The sequence below is a fragment of the Empidonax traillii genome, unplaced genomic scaffold (genome assembly GCF_003031625.1).
Source record: "Empidonax traillii isolate 1590-97213 ecotype Southwest subspecies unplaced genomic scaffold, ASM303162v1 scaffold178:size2223814, whole genome shotgun sequence".
Lineage (NCBI taxonomy): Eukaryota > Metazoa > Chordata > Aves > Passeriformes > Tyrannidae > Empidonax > Empidonax traillii.
The window spans coordinates 1,390,692-1,407,343 of record NW_020955371.1 but is presented as its reverse complement, the minus strand read 5'-3'; the positions used below and the strand labels follow the sequence as shown (position 1 = coordinate 1,407,343).

Sequence of the window (16,652 nt, the reverse complement as noted above, 5' to 3'; positions counted from 1 at the left end):
CAAAATTGCCCTGAATGACAAATGCATATGGGTCAGGACGTCAAAATCTTATTCCTTTAATGTTGGGGGTTTTTTCAGGGTCAAGGAGATTCAGTGGGACTCTGCTACTAACCAACCACGATTTTTGATTAGTATGCTTGATAAATTTACAAGATATTTCAAAATTCTCATATTATTTTTATTAAAGATAATAGGGCGTTAATTTTTTTTAATGAGGAATCTTTAAGTGATTACATTGCCATATGCTGAACATAATGTAGCTATTAGCTAAGATAAATAGATAAATATATAAATAAAAGTTATTACTTGTGAATTATAAGTAATAGATATCCTACATGACATATAAGATCAAATAATACACAGTGTATTTGTCCCAGTACTCTTTTCAAATCCCTTCATTTCAAACAGACCCAGCGTGTAAGTTCCACTTTGGTTAACTTGTCATGGCATTCCCTTCCAATTCGGTCAGTGTAGGAATGTTGTTAATGAAAGAACAATCAGACTCGAATACTACAATTGATTTTTAAGCGTGTGATTCCTTACAGAATGCAACAAAAATTAATTCAGTCATAACAGATCAAAACTATTTTATCTTATCCAACACATTATCTCTGGATAACAGAAAATGCTTTCAAATAAGGTGTCCAAACCATAGAATGACAGATGTGGATTTTTATTCTTTTTTTTGTTCCTACGTTAGCTTTCATCTTGACCATAATGGTTCAAAACTGACACAAATGTTGCTAATAATTAAAGCCCATCCTGTACAGCCAATCAGTGATATCTCTGAGAGGTGCAGTCAAGCTGCAGATGACATCAGGATACATCAAAGCTGCAATCACATCAAGATGGCTTCATGCCAGGCCAGCTTCAGTCTGGTAGGGATCTTTAGCTCTGGCAATGTGTTAAGGTTCAAGAGCAGCTCTGTTCCAAATTTTGTTTCTTTGGTGTAGCAATGCAACTGGCAAAACAAACGGTGTGAGACTGGAGCTAATGCCATGCAAAACAGTGTATTCCTGGGAACTGGGGCTTCATGGAGTCACAACTGGTGATCAGCTCTAAAAAGGCTTATTACGTTCAGTTAAGTATTAGTGATAACACATTACCCCTTTTAGAAACATTTGGATGTTTCTGCTTTATATAGGACAGAAGTCTGTTTCCTGGAAAGGCTTATTAAGCACAGAGAAGTGCCACACCAGTGCATGGAACCAGCCCAGGTCCAGCACTATCTCAGAGTTAACAAGCCAACTTTGAATATGGAAAGCTTTGAAGAATAGGGCAGAGGCAGAGTATTTCCGCAGTAATTAATTCAAAGGCAGTGCTGGACCAAACCGGGTTAAGCCCAGCTTATCAGGAACTGCCTCAGTTTTAAAGGCACTTGAACATCTCTACATGCTCCTAATGCATTCACCTCCCTTATTCATATATTTCCATACCATTTGGGGATGACAGACCCCCCTTACTTTAAGTACAGGGTATATTTTTCTTATGCTGGTATTTAATATGATGCGCAGTGTAATTAATATTTCCCTGCAGTTATGACATTCATAAGGTCCCCATATAAAAACTCTAGTTTTTTAATTATTTAATAATAAAAGGTACTACTTATTTCCTCATAGTCATAGCTGTTTTTTTCTGGCAAATTATATATTTCCAGTCACAACATCCTCATAAAACAACAATAGATTCTATTTCAGTCTAAAAGCAAATTTAAATTTTGTGCATGTACTTTGCACAGATATAAATTATTTTAGATATTACAACAAGACTGGACAAACTGTGTGAGATAAAACTGATATACACTTGGAAGTAGACATTAAAACTTCTTTTTTCACAAAGTATGAAACCGGTACAAACTCGCTCTGTTGTTCTGAATTAGTTGAAAGATATGGAGCTAAGGTTTCCTTGGCAGACTCTGTGCTGAATCAGGCATACAGTTTTCATGAGGCATAATGCTGGCGTAAACACATGTCATGTCATATGTCATAAACATATGTCAGTTTACTCACAGGTAAACTTTTTAGGATAAACCTCTATTCCCAGTTGCGCATGAAAACGTAAAGAGAGAACACAGTGAAGAAAGAAGATGGATTTTTGTACCTTAGTCTACATCTACACTTGCTAGACTTAGTTCTGAGATTTTTTTATTCCCAGTTATGCCCACAAGGTACTCACACATGTAAGTACTGGCCATAGAGGGTCAGACAAAAGATCCACCTCCCCACAACATATTGTTTTCAACAAACACCACAGAATGTCTTTAGAAATTCTGTCAGTAGTTTTCTTCCAGTCTTATTTATACCATCACTTTCTCAAGCCTCACCAGGTCACAGAATGCCTGATCGAGCTCCTCTGAGCACTTGGTTAGCCAGCACTGGACAGTCAGTCTGCATGCCCAGGGACGTAGAAAGAAGAGGCAAGCTGAAAAGGGAGGAAGAATCCTGGCTGCTGTAGGGTCTACTTCAATCCTCATCATGTCAGCCATGCAAGAACAGCACCCCTGGGTGGCTTGGACTCATTCAATAGATAGAAGACATTACTGAGGCGTTCTCTGCTCTGTGTTCCCATCTTGAGTCTGCTATTTTCAATACCCGGGAAAAAAGGAACAGCATAAGCTTCTCCTTAAGACTCTCCCATCCTCCAACTGTTTTCAGCTCCGTGGATTTCCTGAGCCTGTTGTTATTAAGGCTTTGTTCCCTTCCCCCAGCTTCCTAAATTAAATGCCTTGTTGAGATTTTTACTGCAAAGAAAACTGCGTTGCTAAACTTTGTTCTGATGAAAAATTTACACTAATTTTCTGCATTGATACTTCTATGATCACAACACAGCAGACCTGCCTCTCAGGAAACACATTCAAATTATTTTTGTTTCAGTGCAGCTGAGAGTGGAGCACACAGTGAAGTGGGTTGGCACCACCACCAAGACAACTATCTTACACAGCCAGATAAGGACTTGAGCACATAGTGGGCGGGTTTGGTTCTGCCAGGAAGATGGTATAAAGTCATGGAGAAGGCAGGGCTGGGCATTAGCCTACCATGAGCCCTGTGATGGAGAGGATATAACATTCCCTGCTCTCCTAAGGGCAGCATTCAACTAATGATTTCATGGTACCAAGACCAGTACCTAGCACCCCCTAGTAATGATGTACTTGTTCACCTGTGCATTTGACGGTTGTACCACTGAAGCAAGAGAAAGGCAAAAGAGTGTGGCAAGAATAGAAGTCATAACCACACAGGATTGCATTGTCCAGTAGTAGAATTAAAAATAAAATGAACTTTTGAAATGGAGGAGAGGAGGAGTATCATTTAAAAGGAGAATGGAAGCACATTTACCAGTCTGCATGTTACTAGGCAGTGATGGTCTTCTCACACTCAAAAAGTGTAGTGGACATACCTGGTGGAACACGACAATGCCCAGATACACAGGGAATTTGTGTCCTAAGCTCCAACTGCTTTCAGCTCAGGGACTTCCCGAGTCATGGTTTGAGCATCTCCAACGTGCAAAGGATTTCTTTCCCATGAACCTGCCTGATATGCCCTTTAATTCACGGCAATACATTACATTCTTAGTCTGAATGATGCTTACTCAGGTAAACTGAGATTCTCTTGATGCAACTGCTTCTCCCCGCTCCAAGCCCCTTTCCAAGGGAAGCAAACAGTGCTGACAAGCCAAGTGTTTACACACCAGTGCAGCAGTACTGGCAAAAGCACATAAAACACACGCAGATGTATTCCTATGGTAAGTACTTTCTACTCGGAAGGAAGTAACTTTATCATGTTTTCTTTCTAACACTGACGCAGTGATGCGTTTTCTTATCCCCCAGTCGCGTAAGCAAGCAGGCGGCTGGAGCCCTCATCATTCCCCCCTGGTCTGCCGGGTGCAGCTCTACGGACCTTTAGGACAAGCAAACTCTTTCCCCAACCGAGGCCCGACAACCCCAGAGGTGCCCGTCCTGTCCCTGTGACCCCGCTCCCGCTCGTCCTTCCCAGGGACCTTCCCGGCCGGGAGGGAGGAAATGCCTGAGCGGCCCCGCGGCCTCGCACCGCCCCCCGCCCTCACCGCAGGGAAGGGGGGCTGGAGACGGCCCTGAGCCCGCTATTTTGTTGGAACAAACATTTCCCCGTGCCGATGAGGAAACCCGCCGCGGCCGGGGCTGGGGGAGGGGGGATTTCCTTCCCATTGTCTGCCGGGCTCGGCGCTCCCGGTCCCCGCTCCCAGGGAAAGTGAATGGCCGAGAGGGACCCGCCGCAGGGCTCATGTTAGACACCGAACTACCTGCGGAGAAACCAGGAGTCGGGGCTAACCCAGGCCGGCTACCTGGGCTTCAAACCTGCACAGTAATGAGCATTAAGAAGTCTTTACAGTACACATAAAAATAAGTCAAAACGACCCCAAAAATGCATCCTTTTTATCCTTCAACGTGCATCCTGAAGGCTATATAATGCACTTAACTTGTGGACCTAAAGAGGATATCAAAATATTTCAAAACCAGGCCCACGAACACCTATGTAATAAGCTCTATGCCTGTCTTTCTATGCTTGACTTAATTCACTGCCCAGCAGCTCAGAGAAGGTAACATGGCTATGGTTGCAGACACTCCCTACATGTTTGTTTTAGGATACCTTGTTCTTTCCAAAATCAAATATTTGTATCCTGAAACAAATATTTGGAGGCAGTCCAGACTAGCCGTTACAAGTATGTTAAGTACAACAGATTGTTGGCAAGCAGCGGACTCCAGGTAAAAACCTGTATGCTAGGAAAACCATGAGGCTTCCACCCCGCATGTGCTTCCGCGCTGGTGAAACTGTGGCCTAAGTATTTATTTGACAGCTCTCCATGGGTCCTGTGAGAGATAAAGGGCTAAAACCTCTTTATACTGAAGATAACTGAACTTCTGCCTTAAATAAATATTTACATAGGTAAGGAGAAGGCACTGCAGCAGGGTAATAAATCTTTTCACTAAAAAACCTGAGACTGGCTTTGGAGCTTTGTTTTGGAGTTATGGCAAATCCCCCCAGCTGATCCAGTTGTTGGGGGTACCCGGATGTTTGGGCTGAAGAATTCAAAACGGTTATGTATGCTGCTAGCTATGCTTGTCCTCTGTTTGCTTCTGAATGCAAAAATTGGTTTGCCTTAACCATGCCAACTTGAGCAGAACTGTGGGCTTGACTGGATGGTAGAAACATCAGAAGTTGTAAGGACCCAAACTTCCCTCCCCCCCCCCTTTATAAATATAGCTCAGATGCAATGTGTATAGAGAAGGTTCCATAGAAACCTAAGACAACCAAGCCAGCAATATCCCATGGATGCCTGACATATATATTTCTATCAAATTTATTTTGAAAAATACATGCCTTAACAAAATCATAGCTGTACAAGCACCACAAATAAATGCTTAACATAAGGTAGTCTTTTTGCAATTATAGTGATGGTAAATCCCCTTTTTACTTAAAAAATTGCCTGTAAATTTCATTTGCTTTTTATTAATACAAGTGATATAATACAGTTAATAAATTATAGTACCAGCATTGGGTATCTGCCCAACCCCTCAAGCACTCTTTGAAAGCAGATTACCAGCACTTTCTTTCCTATCTATTTATTTTAGATAATGTAAAATGTTCTTTCATATTTAAATACATAACAGAAGTAAAGCTTTATCACAGTTGTGCAACTAACCATTATTTGCATTTTATTTTCAAAGTCCTGATGCAGCAGTCTCAAAGGAACTGTGAGTTTGGACACTACTAGAAACCTTATTTACTGAACACAGTGGAGAAACTTTCACTGTTCAATGTGCAAACTCTTGGACTAGACACAGTGGATGCATCTTTTTCAACATTAGCACTACTATTTCAGTCTGCTATTTTAGTAATACTAGTGATTAAATTTTTTTGCATGCATAAATGTTTATGGAACTAAGCTTGCAGTGTATTTTAATAAAAGCATGCCACATCTCTAGTCAAGTTTAATTAATTGTGAAGCGTGTTACTTATCCATTTAATAATTCCTGCAACATTTCAGAAATTTTAGAATAAATTTTCCTATACATTTATTATTATTTATCTCAAAGTCAATAAAAACCAGTAAAAAATGTACATTTTCTTACTACTCACATATCTACATATGCCTATAAAGTTATATTTTTCATATTAGCATGCATTTCCCAACCCTGCAGTGAAAGCATGGTTAGCAGTTGGATTCAATGATCATAAAGGTCTTTTCCAATCTAAATGATTCTATGATTTCATGATCCATAGCTTATAACATATAGACAACTCTGAGACAAATCGTTGATTCTGTATGTTTTAGTTTCTGTTGCTCAAGGTGAGTTTCTACTTTCAAAAACATTATCTATAATTTCTCCAAGTTGGACTTCATGATAGAAGGAATTTGCATGTATCAAGGCCAGATAAGCGCCATATTTTTCCTCTGCAATAAGACAGGGTACAGACCTAAGATTATGATAAAATACATACATAATAAATAGTTAAAGATCCGTTTCAAATGTATTATTAAAAAAAATAATAAAAGAAACAAACAGCAACTCCAGCAGACACCACTAGAGTTCTCCTTCTCCCAAATATCCCTAGCACCATCCTAAACCCTGTTTACCCCAGAAACCTGAACTGTGGACAGACAGAAGAGGAGAGAGAGAGAGAGAAAATTCAGACACAATAAAACTCTGAGGGGAAAAATATGTGGAAGGAGGAGGCAGCAGCGGCCTGGGGAAGGGATTGAAAAGTTTCCCCTGGCTTAACTTCTCCCCCCCTGCAGCAGCAGAAGCAGCGCCAGCAGCACAAGGTGAGAGAGACTTTTAAGCCTGGGGAGGAGGGGTGTGTGTGCGGGAGGGGGGGGTGAATTTACAGCCCTGTGGATATTTCTGTGTCTGCCTCCCTGGCTTTGGGGTGCGAGAGACGCCGTGTCTCATGCTGGGTGGATTTTTTTTTTTTTTTTAATATGATGGAGGATTATAAACATGGCGCCTTAAAAAAACTACAAAATCATGTACACACTGTTCCAAGGAGATGGGGGAGAGGGGATAGGGGAAGGGCTGGGCACCAGGGGAGGGGGCAATCCTTCCCCGCGGGGTGCCATATGAGGAGGGGGGAGCAATTATACTTAATAATAAAATGTGTGGGGCTGCGGGGGGGAGATGGAAGGCGGGATTTTTTTATTATTATTATTATTTCATTTTTCGGAGTGGGCAGGATTATCTGGCAGCCCGCTTGGAAACCGCGGAGGAGAAGGGGACGGCGGCGGAGCGCGTGTGATTATTAACGGCGATTATTTTTGCCCCCCGCACCTTTCCCCGGTCGGATTTCGGCTGGGAGGCGGCGGCGGGTCCCCCGTGCCGAGCTGCAGCCAGCCCCGGGGCCGGGGCTGGAGGAGGTGGGGTGGGGAGAGGGGCGCTCCGGGGATAATCGCCGCTTCCAGCGCTCGGCGCGGGCCTGCAAGGCGCGGGGAGCCGGGGACTCGCGTGAGAGGCGAGGCCGGGCGGGGTGTGGCGCAGCCCGACCGCGGCCCCGCCGCCCTCCCAGCCCCGCTCTTCCCCACACGCGGGGCCACCGATTTGCTCCCCACTCTTCCCCGCTTTCCCTTCGCTCGCACCCTCCCAACCCCCGCCGCCGCATTTCCTCGCTGGGGAGGGGGGATGCCTGCTTGGAGGACGGGTCTTGGCCCGAGTAATGGCAGCTGCTCGACAGCGCCGAGGCTCCACAGGAGAGAGACGGCGGGGCCCCCGCAGGCCGGGCGAGGGGCCATGGCTGCCGTGCCCGCGGGGGGCAGGGGAGGGGACGGAGAGAGGGGTGAGCTCGGAGCCCCAGCCCAACTCCCCCCGGCGGCTGCGGGCAGCGCCACCCCCGCGGCCGGGACGGCCTCGCCGCCCAGATCGCCCGGTGCCCCGGCTCGGCCCTGGGGCTGCTTTGCCTCCCCCGTGTGTCTGGGGCAGGGCCCGGGGGCAAGAGGGGCCGATTTCCCCGCTCTGCGCCCCCCGCCTCCCCGAGAGCAGCGCGCTCGCTGCCCCCACCAGAAAGGTCCCTTCCGGAGCCCCGCCGGGCTCGGCATTCCGGGCAATACGGACCATCGAGGGGCTCGCTTTTGTTGAGGGTTTGGGGGGTTTTTGTGTGTGTGTGCGCGCCCCTGAAGCCTTGTCTTCAGATAACTCCCCTCGGTGCACTTTGTGGGGTGTTCTCCCTCTCCCCCTGCCTCGGGGCTGCTCGGAGGCCTGTCCCCTTTCTTTTCGGGGAAAGGGTGGAACTGTAGGTGTGGGGGTGCCCACGGGTAGGGATGATGGGGAGCTTCGGCGCGCTTTCCTGGCCGTCTGTGTGCTCCAGACAACGGCACCCTTGTAAAATATTGATGTTAAGGACTTGACAAACTTTGTGTGTCTTTTGGGGCTTATCCTGAAAACAACAGATTTTAAGAATTTGGTTTTGGTTGTCTGTGAACGTGGATAAAAGAACTTCACAGAGGCTAGAGATGGGGTGGCTTGAGAAGAGGAAAAGGAGTGAAAAACTTTAATTTGGTGCTGGTTGGTTTTATAATTGTATAGTTGGGCATTTAACACCCTGGAATCATCTGCCGTGGTTTCTGTATTGTAGAAGTAATTCTGTTTGTTGTAGTTTTGAGATCTTACTGCAGTAAAAAAGAACAAAGGTAGACAATGCTTTCTTGTCCTAGATAGTCTAATATTTTCTAACTTCTGTTGCTGTTCTCTGAAGGAAATTTTTTAATTCTTTAGGGGTGATCACTGAGACAGGTGTCAAGAGGGGGGGATAATGGGAGGGAAAATGCCAGTTTGTGGTTCAAATTGCAGTCCCTTGGGTTTTTCTAGTTCCTCATCCTTCAGTAAAAAGGACCTGGCATCTCTCCAGACTTTTTTTTAATCAACCATTCTGAGTGTGCTGCAGAAAGTCTTTAGGGAAGTAGACTATTTGCTGACTGGTGTTTTGTATAAAAGTGAAAGTACCCACAAAATAATTCACAGTGTGGATTTGTGCCATTAATTAATTCCCACTGTGGAATTATGGCATTAAAGTGCCAGATTTTCCGTGCCTGAACAAACCATCTCTGCTTTGACCAGATAGTTGTATGGGGAAGGGAGGCAAGGGAATGGTTCATGGTCTAGGTAGTTCATCAGAGAACATTTATCTTGCTGATAGTTAGTTTGGTTTTAGTGAGTGGGAAAGAAAGTGACTGTGTTTATGACTTTTTTTTGGTTGTGCTCTGGATGGTGGTCTCTGCATCCGCAACTGATACTTGGTATTGGGTTCAGTGCAAAGGACCGAGTGAGAAAAATTACTGTTCCACTGCATCTCCTCAACTGGGTAACACGATGGAAATTGTCTTGTGATGAAGCTACCTGAGGGGAGTTGTGGGTGTGTGGATGTTGTGTGTGTGTGGTCTTAAAACTTCGTTGATGCTCTAGAAGGTATTCTTCCGCAGTTTGAAACTTTGTAGCACAAGTTTGATGGGGTAGTGCACCTTCATAGGGTTTGGGGTTTGTTTGTTTGTTTGTTTAATCTAAGCGAGCACTTGCAGCTATTCTTTTTAAATAAAAATGTAAAAAGAAAAAGAAATCTGTTCACCATGAATTAAAATTTAGTAGTTTGTCTTAGTTCTTAGGTATTATGAGCCAGAGCAATGCATCTTAAACTTCCAGGAAAAATTTGAGCACTATTGAAGTGACAGGAATTTCATGACTGGAATTGCTGCGCGCAGTCTGTCAGTCGTTTGCTGTTGTGTGGGGTGGTGTGTCCAAAGGGCTTGTATCCAGTAGGCCTTCTGTGTGCAGCTACTGTTCAGGTTGCCTGGTTCAGGTTCCCCCCTGCCCTTGTAGCAGAGAGTAGAAGGAACTGTTCAGAAAGACCTGAGGAAGAGTCTGAATAATTTTTTCAGCCTAAGGTCATCTCAAGAGCAAACGAGATGGTGAAAGGCTGCGAAGTGTGCTTGGCTTTTCCACCTTGCAGGTAAATAAAATATGTTGGGGACTGTTAGTGACATGGTGCTCCCAGAGAAGAATACAATGCGAATGGACGACTAATTTGGCCTCAAACTCACCTTGAAGTGCCTCAGGCTACATCTAGACTGTTATGCATTTCTACCCATGAACCACATCCGGGGGACCACTGAACTGTGCCATCTGCAATCTCTGAATTGGAATAAAATACTTCAAAAAGAAATAGATGAAATATAACATTAAAGATGTTTTCTTGTTTTAGGCATCTCAACCTCTCCACAGATGTCTGCATTATCTGGTTTGTTAGCAAATTTTCTCATTTCATATAATTTGAGAATTAGGAAATTTTAGAATTAGGAGACATGCTTTGAAATTCAGGACTCAACTTCCGTGGTCTAAAATTCACAAATTTTGGACATGCCTGTAACTAGTTTTCATAGTTATTGCCTTCCACAGTCTTTCAAAGCATTTATCTCTGGAAGTGTAGGAAGACCGCAGGCAGTGTGAATTGGTCCAGGCTAAATGTTCTGAAAGAGAGACAAGATGATGATAAAGATATCACCAGTAAACTCCTGATTTTCTTCTTAAATTACTTTTTAACTAGATCCAGATTAGCATAAATGTCATTAAAAGAAGTCTTTTACCCGTAATGTGGGTTGTTACAAATGCTAAGTTGAACTATAAACAAAATTAATCTGTGCAAGGTATATGTGGCTCGCACCAGTGATGAACTTTGTACATAAAATGCCGAGTTGTTTAAAATTACTGGCCAAACACACGAAGGAGTTTACTTTCCTTAATGAAGTTCATTTGAGGATTTTTTCAAAGGTTAGGTCAGAATTGTTGGAGCAATTTCTTTTCTTATATCTGTCCAGTAAATGCATAAACTTATTTCAAATCCTTGCCACCGATTTTATTAATTGCAGTGGCTTTCCTTCCATGTAATAGGACTTTCTTTAAGCCATCCTTCTTGCACTGATTGTTTAGGAGCTAATGTCAGATAATGTTCTTTATCTGCAGGAGGTTTTGTTTCGTGGTTTTTATTGTGTTTGTTTAGTCTCAGGATGCAATGAACACTCCTGCAGTACTTGTGTAGTACTTGGAGCGTGGTGCCCTTGGTAGCCGGGCAGTGAACGTATGTCATCTTTTATATAGCTCATGCATTTTAGTCTGTCAGTGTTACTTGCGCTAAACGTTGTGAACAAAGATTGTTCTTGTCAGGTTCTGGATCATTTTTGATCAGTTGAATGTAAATTTAGCTCATAATTGGGTTATTGTTCTAAGGTTTAATCTGCCAGTTGGGAGAGCATAACCTACGGAATAGGTAGTTTATAAGATGACATAATGATTCGATTTTGGAGGAATTTCTTAGAGTTAACTCTTATATTACAAAAAAAAAAAAATTTCATCAGTTTTCAGTGTAAAGATGCAAATTCACTAGGTGTGAGAGTATCTTGACATCTATATAAAATTCAAAACAGGAGTGGAAAACTCCATAAAATTCTTCGTTCCTGGGTGTAGTGAAGGTAACTGGCAGTAGGTTGATAGACACCAGTGTGGCTGTGTACACTATAATTAACAGTGTGGCCTCAAGCCTGCACAGGTGAACTGCTGTGGCACACAGGGCTCTCTGATTTCTGAGGCCTCTACATGCAGCTCCCTGCAAACACCAGGGCTGGATTGAGCCCATTTTTTATTCCTGTATTTTCAACTGTAGTCTTTAAACATAGTTTTATTATCTCTTTAAACCAGTGTCTGCCATCAAGTTAATTGAGCAAGCCTAAACTGTGTTATTAGTTAGTTAGTTAGTTAGTTAGTTAGTTATATCTAACATGCTCTGGATGTTGAATTATATGAAAAAAAAATTTAGGGGTAAAATTGGCGTTTTAGTAAGATTGCATTCATATTTATGTCTTTTGGTTTATTCCTCCCTGAGATGACTTGGGTCTTTTAGTTCTGTGGGCAGGTGAGAGAAGCACAAGGGTGATATACTGTGACATGTCCATGAACCCAAGTTAAAGCTCATGGTGTCTAATTTTAGGTCAGCCAGCTTTTGTAATATCCCATCAGAGCCTGATCCTGTAGCTGTACCACATAGATAAATCCAAGGCATAGTTATTGAGAGTTTGTGTACAAAACATCTGGTTTTGATTTTCTTCCAGTCTCTCATTTTCCACTTCACTAAAGGCAAAAGTTTCTGTTATGAAAGTAGAGAGACATGTAAATTGAGTTTAAAGTATGTTATTGGTTCAAATGACAAGACCATAGTATTGTAATTCCAAAATTAGAAATATATTAAAAAATATAAGTAAAACATAGTTTACTGATGTATGTACCAACAATGAGAATACCTTTGAATATACCTTTACACTATATTCAATTCCAGGAATAAAACTTTGCAGAACAAAACATTGTGAATTAATGATTATGCCTCTTCATACAACTCTTATTTCTAGTATGATATAAAATTAATTCTTAACAAATAATGTTAACACCAAACACAGTGAAATTAGAAGTACTTTAATCCACTTATTGGTTAAAAAATTAATTCAAACACACCTACAAAAATACCAGTAACATCCCATTCACCCTTTTTGTGGAAATGGCAAAGAACTGGCCTCACTGCAATTATTCCTATTTATCCATAATAAGATACTGTTGATTTGAGATCTAGTAATTTTAAAAAGAGTTAAACATATTGCTGTTTACCTCTCATTTCTCTATGCTTCATTTTCTCTTGCTTTGTTAGTATGTTAAAAATAAACATTAAACCAACTTGCCATATATCCAAATATATGATTTTAATGCAGATAGCTAATGTTTTGGCTACAGACTGTAGGAGTCTGCTAGCAGGTGTAGTACTCAAAAGCAGCATTTTGGCAAGTGGGCATTTGTACTTTGATCTCATGCACTTAGGGCATGGCATTGTTATCTGGTCTTTTAAAGAGAGGTAGATGGGAGTCTCACGCTGTGACTCACGGGACATGGTACTTAGTTTACTAATTTTAGCAGAGCGATCCTTATCTGTCAACGTGAGGTTTTATTGGAACCTTTTGGAAAAGCGATGAAGTGAAACAAAATGGAGTTGAGAGAAAACGATTAGCAGAATCCCGAAGTAGCTAGAAATAGTATGCTGTGGAAAAGAAATTAAAAGGATATGAGATATGTTTATTGCTCGACAAATCTTTGAGAAGATCTGAGAGACAAGAGAGCTTTATCTTTCTTAGCATGCTGTCGTAATTCTCTGTTAAGTCTCACACAACATTTATGCATTCAGTAAGAGAGGATCTCGCACTACAGATACCTGTTTGCAATTACAGATGCTTCTCAAGGCAGAAACCAAGTACCAGCCAAGTCTGCATTGGCTACTTGTGCCTTATTACTATTTTCTTGGTGTCATTGCCAGTAAAAGAAAACTTCTGAAGAGGAGATAGTCTGTGCCTTGCATAACATTGCAGTGTGTGCGTTCACATGCACAAATTAAAGTGAAAATTTTACCTCAGAGTGGTGGTGGGGTTCTCCAGTTTTCCTTCTGGTTGGTTGTTAATTTTCTGAGCTGTCATTGATTTCAGAGACAAGCTTAAACCCAGTGTTTATGCATAATCCCCTCTCCCCAAGCAATTAGTAGGATCCAGGTTCAAAATTGCACAAAATCAAAACAAAAGAATTGCTATTTCATAAAATGTAATCACAGGCCACACAGTCACTGATTGTTCACTGATGAAAATTGATATGCACTGCAGAAAATTCACTGTTACCCATAGATTATTATTAATATAATGATGGAGACTTTGATCATATAGGCACTTTTTTCACACAGGCATAAAAATGGAGGATACTGATGAATGAAGTTTAGTTTCATAAAATAGTTTTAAAAATTAAAACCTTATGTATAACTCCAATATTCAAGGAAGAACACAGATACAGTTTGTTGTGCTGATATAATTTTATGTAATGTTATATTTTTGGTTCTTCTACTGGAGTTACATAGCAATGCTATATAGGCATTTTTATGCCTTTTAAATATCAACAGTATGAGTGTTGTTCTTCTTGCACATGCCAAATTTTGCATTGATGATTGTTTCCATTGAAGCTAAGGCACTTTTCCTACATGTGCATTAGTCTTTGAAGGAATTTACAGTATTTATGAAAAGAATAGAGCAAATGTGGATAAAATTTTTCTGTTAGTGACTTTCAATATTTTCTGTATACCTTAAGTCCTGTATGTTATAAAAAACCTTAATTATAAATAAAGGAAATGAGTAAAAGTAGACATTCCTACTGGAAAAGCTGATACCATTATAAGAAAAAAGGTTTATTTTACATTAGAAAAACTAGAAAACAGATATGTCAGGAAAAAGAGAATTTTAACATAGTTTCAAAATTATGGACATTGTGAATCTGAAAGCAGTTAAATAATTTATTTTTTTTTTTAATCACAGAACATAAATTAAAAACCTGAATTCTGAAAATGACCTTGTTTCATCTCGTTCATTATCATTTACCTGCAAAACCTAGGGCAATCCTTTCTGCTCTGTGCAACAAAGAGTTTAGAAAGAGTAATCTTCTCCTCAGGTTGTGCTTCTATTCCTTCTTTGTTATGCAGTTCAGAAATCACAGAAAATTTTTTCCTTTCTTAATTAGAAACCAAGAATTGTTATTAATTGTTTCCCCAGGAACCCGACTGGCAGCATTTTTAGCTTCATATAAGTGCAGTTGAGATTTTAGGATGTTCCTAAGAACTGATTGCGTGAAGCTTTTCTCAGGAAGCTGGATGTTTCAGTGTCAGTCATCACGTGCATGCTGACATTTGAATATAATACAGCACACTGAATAATTTTGCACTGACACTAACATTTTCTCAGTAAAGAAAGAAAGAGATTTATTTTTTTTTTCCCACAAATGGATTTCTGAAAACTTTTCTTGGTCATGGTAAAATGTGAAGAACAGTGAGAGGGGATGTACACTTTGCTCATTGGTACCTCACGATATCTGACGTTTCAAGAATCTGACTAGAATGTAATGTCAGGTTGCTTCAAAGCTGCCATATTAAAATCTTGTTTGTTTGTTTGCTTGCTTGTTAAAAGAAAATGTTTTATTTCACTGACATCTCTTTTTGAAGGAGAGTGCTGATGCATACATGGCGGCTTTTCAGACTGACAGTGTTGGAAATTGAGAAACATGGACACTCTCCATCTGTAATTGCATCTTAGTTTTGTAGCTTTGTCTTCTTCTTCTTACACTGACCTGAAGTAAATAGATTTGCAGGAAATATTTGTTGTAAGAAAGACATTCTTTCCTTTTCCTGCACACTTTTCACTCTGCTGGCTCCCAGAAGGCTTCTTTGTAAATCTCCTAATTGGAAGCATACTCCTAACTTCTCTTTGATTCCAGACATGAGATTTCCTCTTGTGTTTCAACTTGTACCTTTTAGGAAATACAGTTTGAGAGTCAAGTATCTCCAGGTGCCATTTTTTTTTTTTTTTTATCCATGCTGACATTCTTTTCTCAGTAGTTTTAAAAAGTTTGTTAATAATAACAACCCATTTTCCAGTCAACCAAGTATAAGCCTAAGTTGTAGCACTAATTCCTGAAGACATGTAGCTTTCAATAAAATGGACAGATTTGTGTCCCTTATAGGGGCACAGGAAATACCAATAAATGTGAGCTAAAGCTAAGTGATGGCACAGATACTTTGAGTACAGGTGCACCAAGGAGCCTAGAAGCAGAACATGGTTTGCTCTGCCAAGTTAGTGGATAAGCAGTTACAGTGTTTCCTGGGCCAGTGGGAAGGAATGCTATCCAAATTTCTGCTTGGCTCTTCTTCCATGAGAACTGCCTTTCTTGATCAAACTAGCATGTCATATAATCCAGAGTCTTGTCTCCAGCCATTGCTGATCTCAGATGTTTCCTAAAAAGGTGCCAAAAATCAGGCAATTTTCTGAGGTAGAAATCTATAGAATACTCCCCCCCCACACACACACACACACTAGTTCCCAAACAATAACAATTTAGATTATGGTTCCTGTTTTTACACATATGGAAGTTTTATTTATTTCATTTTTTTAATGTTTTAAATTCTCCTTCCTGTAATAACTGAACATTTTAGCTGTAATGTTAAAACCTATTGCTTTTTAGGTCAAGCCTGTTCTGTCCTCTCCACATGCCTTGCAGCCTCCCACTGCAGCGCTTTCTCTTTGCACGTTTTCCAAGAGCTTCTTCCTGGGTTGCAGAAAAGAGCCATGTGTACCTGCCTCTCCTGAGGTATTTGATGGAGATAAGAGACCTCAAGGGGCCAGTTAATGAAAGACTATAGTGATTGTTGAGTGCAAATAAGAGCTGGGAAATGCACATATGAAAGGAAGAAAGGGAGAGTTTGGCATGAGATGTGCATTAAGTGGAAGTCAAGGTACACATGTCACAGGATAGGGGAGAGAGGACCACTGTCTATGTTGACGTAATTTGGTGCAGCACTGTTGATTTTAGTGGAGCAATATTAGTTTACACCTGCAGTAAATTTTCTCCTGAATATCTGGGAATGAGAATATAAAATGAAGTGTTTATGGATGAGTGACAGAGAGAGTGAGCATGCGAGAGAGAGCGCATGCACACATTTTCAGGCCTGATTGATTATATGAAAAAAAACCCTGGAGTTGAAAGAACATTATTTTAAATTAACATTCATTATCTTCAC

General features: G+C 41.1%; 1 protein-coding gene across 4 annotated transcripts in view; it reads left to right on the top strand.

Annotated features, from left to right (window-relative positions):
- The first annotated feature begins 6,562 nt into the window (after positions 1–6,562).
- Positions 6,563–16,652, top strand: part of ZMYND11 (zinc finger MYND-type containing 11) — a 104,887-nt gene continuing 94,797 nt past the window's right edge. For 2 of the 4 annotated variants that reach the window (XM_027886155.1, XM_027886154.1), the window contains exon 1: positions 6,564–6,801. The gene's annotated coding sequence lies outside the window, so the exon portion shown is untranslated. Of the gene's footprint in view, positions 6,802–7,187; positions 7,268–16,652 lie in introns of those variants that run through there. The other 2 variants (XM_027886152.1, XM_027886153.1) reach the window with 2 other exon arrangements.